The sequence below is a fragment of the Lathyrus oleraceus genome, chromosome 3 (assembly GCF_024323335.1).
Source record: "Lathyrus oleraceus cultivar Zhongwan6 chromosome 3, CAAS_Psat_ZW6_1.0, whole genome shotgun sequence".
Lineage (NCBI taxonomy): Eukaryota > Viridiplantae > Streptophyta > Magnoliopsida > Fabales > Fabaceae > Lathyrus > Lathyrus oleraceus.
The window spans coordinates 62,933,465-62,946,110 of record NC_066581.1 but is presented as its reverse complement, the minus strand read 5'-3'; positions in this window follow the sequence as shown (position 1 = coordinate 62,946,110).

The window sequence follows — 12,646 nt, the reverse complement described above, 5'->3', positions numbered from 1 at the left end:
GCTCTAAGGGATTAATCAACCGATCCCATTTCTTCGCGTCAATCAACCCGGCAAAATTTCTGTTAGTGCCCTGTGGGTTGATCAGGAATCGCTTCTCTGGAAGAATTTTCCGCTTCTCCAGAGAAATGTATCTGGCGGCCTGCTTCGGGCCGACAAACTTATCTTGGTCAAACTGGATAGGCACAGTCCGGGAAGTAGTCGCTCCCTTTCTTTTCTTAGATGCTCCAGACCTTGATTCCATCGGCAACATATGAGAGGAAACAAGACACACCAAACAAACAGATTAGACATCAAAGCAATATTCAAAAGACTGACATGCTCGCTGCTGCTTCGCCTAGCGAAGTGGCAGCGAACGCTCGCCCCAGGTTCGCCTAGCGAGTGCTAGCGAACCTTACGGGTTTTGGGGTTTTTCAGCATGTTCAGAGATTACTTCCCAAAACCCATACTCTAATGGTTCCAACATCAGAACCTAATGATTAATCAAGTAAATAACCGTTCAATGCTATTGGGGATTACATATTTACATGCAAAACCTAAAATCCCAATTTGCACAACCGAAAATCCCACATGCAAACCCAAGGTTTCCCACACCACAACTCATCCTAATTGACATTCAAATTGGAAATATATAGTTCAAACAAAAAGAGAATGTAGTAGGGCAAACCTTAGTTACAGTGATTTGATTGAAATGAAGTGAGCAGGGTTTGCAATGGACCGAATAGAGATGGAGTGCTAGTGAGAGTGATGCAAATGAGAGAGTGTGGAGAGCTCTGTAAAAAATTTCGCAGCAGGGTTGCAAAACAGCAAATTTGTGTTAGGGCAAAAATGAGTGCCCTGCTGAGATTTAAATAAGTGCTGTCATGCAGCGCTCGCTGCTGCTTCGCCTAGCGAGCAGCCAGCGAGTTTGCTCGCTGCTGCCTCGCCTAGCGAGCATCTGGCGAGCATGACAGCAAATGCCTTTTCAAAGGCAGCAGTTCATGTTCATACAGCATGGTTAGCACTAGGAAACCCAACACACACAACACAAAAAACAGTAAATACTTACAATGTTGGGGTGCCTCCAAACTAGCGCTTGTTTAACGTCGGCTAAGCTCGACGGTGCGATGCTCACAGAGGAGCATCAAGCGGCAAAGCACAGCTCTCGCGATCCACATGACCGCCGAGATAAACTTTCAATCGTTGGCCATTCACGGTCCAACTATCTTTCTTGTCTATGTCTTCAATGACAATAGCCCCGTATTCCTTCACCTCTTTCACCCGAAATGGCCCGGACCATTTTGATTTCAACTTCCCGGGAAACAATTTCAACCTGGAGTTGAACAATAGGACCAATTGTCCGGGCACAAATTCTTTGTTACGGAGCTTCTTGTCGTGATACTTTTTTGCCTTTTCCTTGTACAACCAACTTGAGTGGTATGCGGCATTGCGCATCTCTTCCAACTCAAGTAGTTGCACTTTCCTTTTGTCACCGGCCAACTCATTCTCAAAATTTAAAAATTTTAGGGCCCACAAGGCTTTGTGCTCCAATTCAACCGGCAAATGGCAAGTTTTTCCAAATACCAATTGAAAGGGAGTTAGGCCAATTGGAGCTTTAAAGGCCGTACGGTAGGCCCATAATGCTTCGTCCAATTTTTGGGACCACTCCTTTTTTGAATTAGACACGGTTTTTTCGAGGATTCTCTTAATCTCACGATTAGAGACCTCAGCTTGCCCATTAGCCTGTGGGTGATACGGAGTTGTCACCCTATGCGATACACCGTAATGTTTTAAAATAGTTTCCAAAGGTGCATTACAAAAGTGTGACCCTCCGTCACTTATCAACACTCGGGGGGTTCCGAAACGGGAAAATATGTTTTTCTTCAAAAAATTTATCATCGTTTTCGCATCCGCCCGAGGTGAGGCAATCGCCTCAACCCACTTAGAGACATAATCGACTGCGACAAGCATGTACTCGTTCCCATAAGAGGGTGGGAATGGTCCTACGAAATCTATGCCCCAACAATCGAATACTTCGGCTTCTTGGATATTTTGGAGAGGCATCTCATCTCTCTTACCTATCCCACCGCTTCTTTGGCAACTGTCACAACTTTGCGCATGGGAATGTGCGTCTTTGAAAATAGTGGGCCAATAAAATCCCGATTGAAGAATTTTAGTGGCCGTTCTAACCCCATTATAATGTCCGCCGTATGGCGAGTTGTGACAATGCCAAAGGATGCTCTGCGCTTCATCACCAGTCACGCATCTCCTTAATAGGTTATCACTACCCAACTTAAACAAGTATGGGTCATCCCAGACATAATACTTCGCATCTGAAAGGAACTTCCTTTTTTGGTTCGAAGTTAGGTCGGAAGGCACAAAACCACTAGCCTTATGGTTTGCAAAGTCTGCAAACCACGGCCTAACTTGAACTTTAAACAGTTTTTCATCAGGAAATTCTTCCCGGATTTCTTTTTCAGACGCGGTAACCTCCACATTCACTAAGCGGGATAAATGATCCGCTACCAAGTTTTCCGACCCTTTCTTGTCTTTTATTTCCACATCAAATTCTTGTAACAAGAGGATCCAACGGATGAGCCTTTGCTTCGAATCCGGTTTGGTTAGCAGATATTTAATCGCCGCGTGGTCGGTATACACTACGACTTTAGACCCTATAAGATAAGACCTAAACTTTTCTAGCGCATACACTATTGCAAGTAGTTCTTTTTCCGTGGTGGCATAGTTTATTTGAGCCTCGTTAAGAACCTTACTTGCATAATGTATCGCATGAAAATTTTTATCTTTTCTTTGGCCAAGTACCGCTCCAACTGCGTTGTCGCTCGCATCACACATTAGTTCAAAATTTTCATTCCAATTGGGAGCGACTATTATTGGAGCGGTAACCAATTTTTCTTTTAAAGTTTCGAAAGCTTGCAAACAATCATCGGTCAAGAGAAATACCTGGTCCTTAGCGAGCAAATTGCTCAAAGGCTTAGCCACCTTTTAGAAGTCCTTGATAAAGCGCCGATAGAACCCGGCGTGCCCCAAAAAGCTACGGATGCCCTTCACATTCACCGGAGGAGGTAATTTTTCTATCACTTCAACCTTAGCTCTATCCACTTCAAGCCCCCTTCTAGAGACTTTGTGGCCTAGCACGATCCCCTCGGTCACCATGAAGTGACACTTCTCCCAATTAAGCACCAAATTGGTCTTCACACATCTCTCCAACACCGTCTTCAAGTTCGCCAAGCATTGACTAAAAGACCCACCAAATACCGAGAAGTCATCCATGAAGACTTCCATTGTTTTCTCTATCAGATCGGCAAAAATGGCTTGCACACATCGTTGGAAAGTCGCCGGTGCATTGCACAGCCCAAAGGGCATTTTTCGGTATGCGAACACTCCAAACGGACACGTGAAGGCCGTCTTCTCATGATCGGCCGGGTCAACCGCAATTTGATTGTACCCGGAGTAGCCGTCCAAAAAACAATAGTATTGTTGGCCCGATAGTCTTTCGAGCATTTGATCCATAAATGAGAGTGGAAAATGGTCCTTTCGAGTCGCGGTATTCAACCGCCTATAATCAATACACATTCTCCACCCCGTTGTAACTTTAATGGGGATCAATTCATCCTTGTCATTCCGGATCACGGTAATCCCCCCCTTCTTCGGAACAACGTGCACGGGACTAACCCATGGACTATCCGAGATCGGGTAAATCATTCCCGCATCCAATAGCTTTACAACCTCCTTTCGAACAACCTCCTTCATGGTAGGATTTAAGCGGCGTTGTGGTTGAGCTACCGGCTTGAAATCCTCTTCCATCAAAATCTTGTGCATACAATAGGATGGACTAATTCCTTTTAGATCGGAAAGAGTCCAACCCATGGCTTCTTGATTTGTTTTTAGCACAATGATTAGACGGGCTTCTTCTTCATTTGTCAAAAGGTTGCTTATGATGACCGGCTTTGCCTCGGTCTCATCTAGGAATACATACTTCAAAGTAGAGGGAAGCACTTTCAATTCAATTGGCGCTTTTTCGTCAATAACCTCCTTCTTCAAGTTTTCCTCCTCTACTTCCCATGGTTGTAGGTCGTCTAAACTATCAAGTTCCTTTAAGCATTCCTCAAGAGCTAGCTCTTCTTCAACAGTGAAAACCTCCAATGAGTCGTCAAGAGCTAACTCCATAGGAGATATCTCATGAATATGCTTTGAAACCTCCATAATAGCGTCTTCGATCACATCGATGCGGAAGCTATCATTTCTATCTTTTGAATGCTTCATTGCCTCGAATAGATCGAATGTAACTTCCTCATTTTGAACTCTCACCTTCATTAAACCGTCATCAACATCTATCATCATTCGCGCGGTCTTCATGAACGGTCGGCCCAAGATGAGCGGAGCATCATCATCTTCCTCCATATCAATAACAATAAAATCGACCGGGAAAAAGAATTTGTCGACCTTCACCAAAACATCTTGGGCTACGCCATGAGGATGGGTCGTCGACTTATCCGCCAAGTGCAACGTCATTCGGATGGACTTAATCTCAATGTTGCCAAGTCTCTTGATAATTGACAAAGGTATAAGATTAATGCTTGACCCCAAGTCAATAAGTCCTTTCCCGACATAAACGTCACCAATTTTAACCGGCAATGTAACTCTTCCCGGATCAACCTCTTTCTTAGGAAGCGTCCTTTGAATAATGGCACTACAGCTTGCGTCAAGGACGATGGTCTCCGGTTCCGTATACCTCCGTTTTTTTGTTAGTATGTCCTTCATGAATTTGGCATACTTGGGCATTTGCTCCAAGGCTTCGGCAAACGGAATGTTGATTTGTAATTGTTTAAAAATATCCATGAACCGGGCGTAATGCCATTCATTCTCCCTTTTGGACGGAGCATGAGGATAAGGAAGGTTTTGGATAGGGGTAGCGCTCACTACCTCCTTTCCCTTTGCAACTCTAGCACTCTTCCATCTAGGCTTTTTCACTACCTCCCTTATTACCTCATCACTTGTATTTTCCCCATCTCCACACCTTTTTCTTTTTCAACTTCACCATTATTTTTATTCTTTTCAACTTCTTCACCCTCACTCCACTCTCCTACTTCACCATCAACATTTTCCTCCAATATTTCCTCCTCAATTTCTTTCTCTTTCTCTCTTTGTTCACTCTCGACTCCTTTTTTATTCTCACTACCCAACTCCCTCCCACTTCTCGTCATGATCGCCTTACAATGCTCCTTAGGATTTGTTTGCGTGTTTGCCGAAAAGGAAGGACCGGTTTGTTGTTCCGCGAGTTGCTTGGCAAGTTGCCCAACTTGAGTCTCGAGATTTTTTATAGCCGCGTCATTGCTCTTTTGATTGGCCATTGACATTTGCATGAATTGCGTCAATGTCTAGATCCAATTTAGAATTGACGACCGGCGGTTGTTGAGATTGATACGGATTTTGGGGAGGGTTTTGACGGCTAGAAGAACCACCTCCATAACCTTGGTTATGATAATAGTTGCTTCTAGGTTGGAACCCTTGGTTCCCTTGGAATTGTTGTTGTTGATTTTGAGGGTGCGGTTGATAAGGTTGTTGTTGTTGTTGTTGTCTCGGTTGATAGTCCCGTTGATTGGCCATGTAGTTTACTTCGTCAAAACCAGGAGGTGGACAAAATCCGGTGTCATGTTCACCTTTACAAAGTTCACAACAAGCTATTTGTTTAGCTTTTGAAGGTTCTCTTAACTCTTTGATTTGTTGCGTTAAGAGTTCCACTTGTTGTGAGATGAGCTTGTTTTGGGCAAGGATGGCATCATTCGTCCCTAGCTCAAGCACTCCCGCCTTCTTCAAAGAATTTCCTCGACTTTGACTCTGAAGATCATTTAAAGCCATTCGATTTATTATGTTTGTGGCTTCTTCGGCACTTTTTGACAATAAAGAGCCACCCGAGGTAGCATCCAACAACGTTTTGCAGTTTGGTTGAAGTCCATTTTTGAAGATATGGATTTGAGTCAATTCATCAAATCCATGCCCTTTACATTTCCGAAGCATGGACTTGAATCTTTCCCACGCTTCATTTAATGATTCACTGGTTCCTTGTGAAAACACCGAGATGGCCGTCTTGGATTCCATGAATCGGTTATGGGAGAAAAATCTTTCGATGAATTTCTCTTCTAACACGTTCCAGTCTGTCATTACGGCTGGTGTTTGATCTAGGTACCAATCCTTTGCTTTACCGAGCAAAGCGTGGGGGAATAATCGTCTGAACAACGGAAGCTCCTGAGCCTGATCCACTCCGGCAGCCAATGCTATCTCATAAAATTTTGTGAGAAAAGCAAATGGGTCTTCATGGTCCATTCCGGTGAATGGACTTCCATATAAAAGATTTAGAGTTCCCGTTTTCATCTCAGCTTGCCTTCCGGTGTGGTTGGCAAACTGAGCGGTGTTCCTTGGACTGTTTATGCATGGAGTAGAAATAGGTGGTGGTGGTGGTTGCTCCATGTTTGGTATGAATGGTGGTGGATTTATGGTCGAAGAACTTTCTCCTTGCTCTTGGCGTTGTCTAGCCTGTTGCCTCCTACGTCTCGTTTTGCTATTGAGCCTCCTTGCGGTTCTCTCGATCTCAGGATCAAAAAGAAGTTCGTCCACAGGGATTTGCCCTCGCATAAAACGTAAGCTGCACACTAAACCAAACAGATTACAAGCACAAGTCAAAAATTCACAAGCTAAAACTTAAACAACCATTGCGATGCTCGCAATATCAATTTACAATCCCCGGCAACGGCGCCATTTTGTTAGTTGTAAATTTACGTGTCGGGTTTTTGTTATCGTATCCACAGGGATTGTAAGATATCACCGCCGTTCGATGGTTGTATTAATTCTAACTCAATGTAACAATAAGGTTTTGGTTGGTTGTCACGTTATCTTGCATAAAAAGGTAATAAATTGCGGTAAAAGTTATGGTTTGAATAAATGAGAAATATTGCCAAAGTTAGGGTTCGATGATCACTTTGCATGTATTTGTTCGGTCAACAATCTTATAAACTCCTTTAGATGATAAATCATTTCACAAAGTCCTCCCAATATGTTTCTCTCGAACACACATTGTGAGTTTTCCCATTTTGATCCATTGTTTCTCTCGAACACAATCTATCAAAATGACAACTTTTTGGTTCAACCTTATGGTGAACAAAATCATTCATTACTATCTCTAGCTAACAAACAAGATTGGATGAAAACCTAGGTCAAGAGTTGGTAAACATCTCTCGATCATAAACCAACACAAAGAGTTTTAAATAGAAACAAAGTTTTCATCATATATTCACCATTAAAGAGTTTACACATGAAGATCCTTACATTTACACACAAAGCTAGTAATCACCTACATCTAACCTTGACAAATGGAGGACTTAGCTACTCATTTTCATGGTAGCTTGGTCGGCAAGTTTCGGAAGAAGGTTGATCAACATCCAAGTCGGATAATCGATATTGGATGGGAATCCACCTTCTTTTTGTAGAAGATGGTTACAAGATGAAGAGAAATGAAATCTAGGGCATAAAAGATCCTAAGAACAATGCTGGAAAAATATCTCTAAGAAAGTACAAAAGTGGAAAAATGCTGTAAAAACTAGGTATGGCACTCAAAAGTGGCACCTGCTACTTATAGAGTAGTACTGGGCTGTCATGCTCGCTAGGCGAGGGTCTAATTGTGGCACCAAAGGCACCTGTGCCCAGAGAAAACAGACTATCTCAAACTGTCATGTTCGCCTAGCGAACAAACCTTCGCCTAGAGAAGGACACGCTTCAACCTTCGCCCCAGCGAGGTTGAGAGGTTTTGCTACTGGAATGCTCGCTGGGGACTCGCTAGAGCCTCGCTTAGCGAGTGAGTGCTGGCTGCGCTTTTCACCAAAACTGAACGAACTCGCTACCACCTTCGCTAGCAACTCGCCTAGCGAATTTATTGACATTTTACTGGAGCTTTTCGCTGGGCGCTCGCCTGGCGAGTAGCTTCGCCACAGCCCTCGCCTAGTGAGCAGGCTGATGAAATGCTTGTATTCATTGGTTCCTTTGCCAATTTTCTTGTGTCTTCATTTTCAATTATTTCATGCCTTCTTCCTGCACAATAACACACAAATCAAAGGCACCAAGCTCGTTTATCAATGTACTGCATTTCATCTAAAACAAAGGTGATTTAGACAATTTAGCAAGGAAATAGAGTGAAAGATGCCCACATATGATAGCTCAAATAAGCACTTTTGGGCATCTAACAGTCCCTGCACGTTTATCTTAGTTTTGTAAAGGCTATATGAATTCCACCTCGAATTTTCATAGAAACCGGCCTATGTTCCACAATCACATAGGTGAGTATATCAAGAGTACTCGTGGAGCTATGTACTCTCTCAAATAAAGTATAAATCACATTAAGAGTTTCTATCATATCATCCTCTTTTCACTTTAGGATCCACACTTCTCTTATTTATATTAGCATGATCACCTCATGTTACTCACAACTTTTTAGTACCCGTTGAACCTATTTCTTGGGATCTCTAGTCTATTAGGTCGATTTACCATAATGAACAACTCATTTATCTATAGGCATTAGTCATATCTTCTTGGATGTTTTATGGACTTTCTCTATAGTTAATCCTTTCGTCAAAGGATCTACTAAATTTTCATCAATGCGAAAATAACTCACTTTTACAACTCCTTTAGAGATACACTCTCTAATAGTATTGTACTTCCTTCTTATCTCTTACCATTATAATATCGGTTCTTAATTTTTGTAAAAGTTGTGGTACTATAACATTGAATCAATGCAGCGGCCATTAGGTTTTCCCATAAAGGGATCTCTGCTAGAAAGCATCTTAACTAACTTGCTTCTTTACTAATAGTATCTAATGCTATCAATTCGTAATTCATTGCAGTTTGAGCCAAGATATTATATTTATTTGATTTCCAAGATATAAATCCTCCAGCTATACTGAGTATATAACCACTAGTTGCTTTAGAAACATCTGATAAGGTGTTCTAATATGCATCATTGTATCTTTCAAATATATTAAAAAATCTCTGATAATGTAAATCGAGATTGATGGTCCCTTAAGGTATCACATAACTCTCTCAGTGGATTTCCAATGCTCATTGCTCGGTCTACTTGTAAACATGCACAACAATCCTACAACATATGCAATGTTGGGTCTAGTATAATCAGTGGCATACCTATAACGGCCAATGACACTCACATACTCAGTTTGTCTAACATTATTACCAATGTTCTTAAACAGTTTTACACTTGGATCGTATGGTGTGCAAGCAGGTTTTTACAATAAAAGTATTTATGTATGTGAAAAATCTTTTCCACATGGTGTGATTAATCTAAAGGAATTCCCCTCTTGGATCTAATGATCTTGATTCTAAGAATTACAATGGCTTCTGCAGAGTCTTTCATATCAAAGTTGTTGCACAACAATGATTTCACATCATTAATGGCATGAAGGTTTAATCCAAATATGAGTAATCCGTCTACATAAAGACATATGATAATGCAAATGTCATTTTCAAATTTGTAACAAATGTAATTGTCACTTTCATTCACTTTGTACCCATTCGATATCATTAAGTTATCCAACTTTTCATGTCATTGCGTTGGAGTTTGTTTTAGACCATACAGACACTTATCTAACTTACAGACCTTGTGTTTCTTGCCCATGAATCACAAATCCTTCCGATTGGTCCATAAAAATTTCTTCTTCTAAGTCACTGTTTAAAAAATTTGTTTTAACATCCATTTAGTGCACTATTAAATTATAAATAAAAGCAACTTAATGAGTACCTTAATGGATATAATTCTAGTGACTAGAGAAAATGTAACAAATAAATCTATATTTTCACTTTTCCTAAAACCTTTGGTTACAATGCAAGCCTTGTACTTATCAACATTTCCATCAACTTTTAGTTTCTTTTTCAAAACTCATTCGCAATTGATTAGTTTGCAACCAGACGGCAAGTCTACTATGTGTCAGGTCATGTTAGATTCTAGAGAATCTATCTCATAGTTAATAGCTTCTTGCCACAAATTTGCATCTAGAGATGACAAGGCTTCTTGAAGATTTGTTGAATCTACTTCTACTGTATAAGCCACATAATCGGGCCCATATTCTTTAGAAACTCTTACTCGTTTACTTCGTCGAAGTTCTACTTCTATTATGTCATTGATTTCGATGCTTCTTGTCACAAAAATGTGATTCGATTTAGTACATCCACTTTTTCTCGATTTGAAAGGGAATTTATCTGTATAAAAAAATTCAACATCATTTGATTCTATGATCACTTTAGTATTTAGGTTTTAAAACCTATGTGTCTTATTGTTTGTTGCATACCTAATGAATACACACATTCATAAGCTCTACTAATGAGTTTAACTTGCTTCAGATCCGGAATATTGACATAAGCAAGATTGTTCCAAGTTCTAATGTAAGATAAGTTTGGTTGTCTTTTGTTCAATATATTGTAAGAAAAAATCTTATTTTTAGACTTGGTAGCTCTATTCAAGATATAGAAAACAGTCAATAAAATCCTCACACCCCACTAGTGAGATGCAACACCAAAATTCAACATGATAGCAACGATTAGTTCAATAAGAGTGATATTTTTTCTTTTTGCTTTGTCATTCATTTTAGGAAAATATGGTGCAATCGTTTCATGTAAAATTCCACGTTATTTATAAAATTTATTAAATAAACTGAAATCATATTCAGTTCCCCTATCACTACAAGGTTTCTTTATCTTCTTACTAAATTTATTTCCAATTTCATTCACATAAATCTTAAACATGTCAATTTCATTCACAAAAATATAATTCTTAGTGATGGTGTACAAATCTACCCAAATAGATTAACTAAACCCTACCTTATTCAGAAGAAAATCAGAAATAATATTCTTTATAATCTTATAAGTATGCATGACATCCTTCAAGATAAAAGTTTTTTTGGAGGTGGACTTCAGCTCCACTTCTCCAATGTCGGCACCATTAGTGGTGTGGCAAACTCCTAACAATACTTTATTATGTTATGAACATTGCACAATCATAACAGACATGACGAGAGAAGTCAATGTCTATCTACCAACCATCAGATTAACTAATCATATTAAATTAAATGACCATAGTAATAAATTGCCCATTATTTAGGTTAACATGTGCATTAGGGTCAACACCAAGTTTAGGCATGGTTCTATATCTCTTAACCATATGACCTGATTTTCCACATTTAAAACAAGAGAAAATATTGGCATAATTTCTTTTAGGTGGTGGTCGATGCCTAACTATTAGAGTCATTAGGGGCCTTGAAGGGTTCTTATTCTTAATTCGGTTCACATTGTTGCAATTCTGATTCTTTAATGTTATGACAAATAGCTTCATAACTGCACTGGATTTATTTTTCTTGTTTGAAACAATCATGACTTTTCCTTTTTGATCTTGTCTTTGAGATTCTTTTTTAATTCAAAGGAGAATAATCAGACTCTCAATTGAAAATTATTTTGTTTTGTGGTGACGCAAATTTTTTAAATAACTTTCAAACTAAGGGACAGTTTGTCAATAATAAAACTAATTTGAAATTGTTCATCTAAAGACATATCTTCGGTGATGATCTCATAAGCAATCTTTTGAAGTTCATGACATTGAGCCTCTACGAATATTTCATTTATACAATATGATACTTGAGCTAGTGGCTAACAACGTACTTCTTTACTTCAGCTTCTTCGGCGTCATGCTTCTGTTTCAGAGCCTCCCAAATTTATTTTGAAGTATCGTACTTATTATAATAATCATATTGGTCATCTACAAGTCCTGTTAGAATGTGATTTTTGTAGAGAGGCATTCTTTTTCCAGAGGGAGAATTCTTTTTTGAGATGCAAATCATTCGCTTTAGTCCTTTCAATAATGGAATCTAATTCAGTTGATTTAACAGTTCCATCTGAATCCACAAATTTCTTGTCGTTAGTCTGTTCGGTTGACCCAGAAGGAGCAATAAGAATGTCCTCGGTCTGAACATCAACAACCTTTTCATGGTTAAGAAAAACTTCATCTTTTGTTATCAATGTTTAAAGTGACTTCCCTCAAACTCGAATGGTTTGTCAGAGATAGCAGCCACAAAAGTACCAATAATTTTTTCGGTAGCCATGACAACTCGAAACATTTTAAAATTGTTGTTTTACCATTTTGAAATTTTTGCCACCAAAGAAATTACTTGGTCGATTCGCGAATTAGGTCGACTTTTTTAAGACATTCAACAACATTGCTCAAAGTTGTTCAAAGCAGTCACTCAACCACGACGTCTCTAGGATAAAACAACTTAATTTAATAGTGTACGGTTACTACTTGCATGATATATTATTGGTCTAGAAATACATATAAATATCATTTGAATATAGTATAAATGTCACTCGTAGTATCTGGTACAATGATCCGTCGTAATGATTTCTCAAACAAGGAGAAATTCAAATAATTCTCCAAAAAGAATTCAATATAGGTCATTTGATCACTCTAAATGATTTCTCAAGCAAAGAGAAATTTAAATAATTCTCCGATGAGAATTCAACAATTAATACATGATACTTGACTCAAAGAATGAGAAATTAAAATAATTTTCTAAAGAAAATTCAAGAAAATACTCAAAAAAAA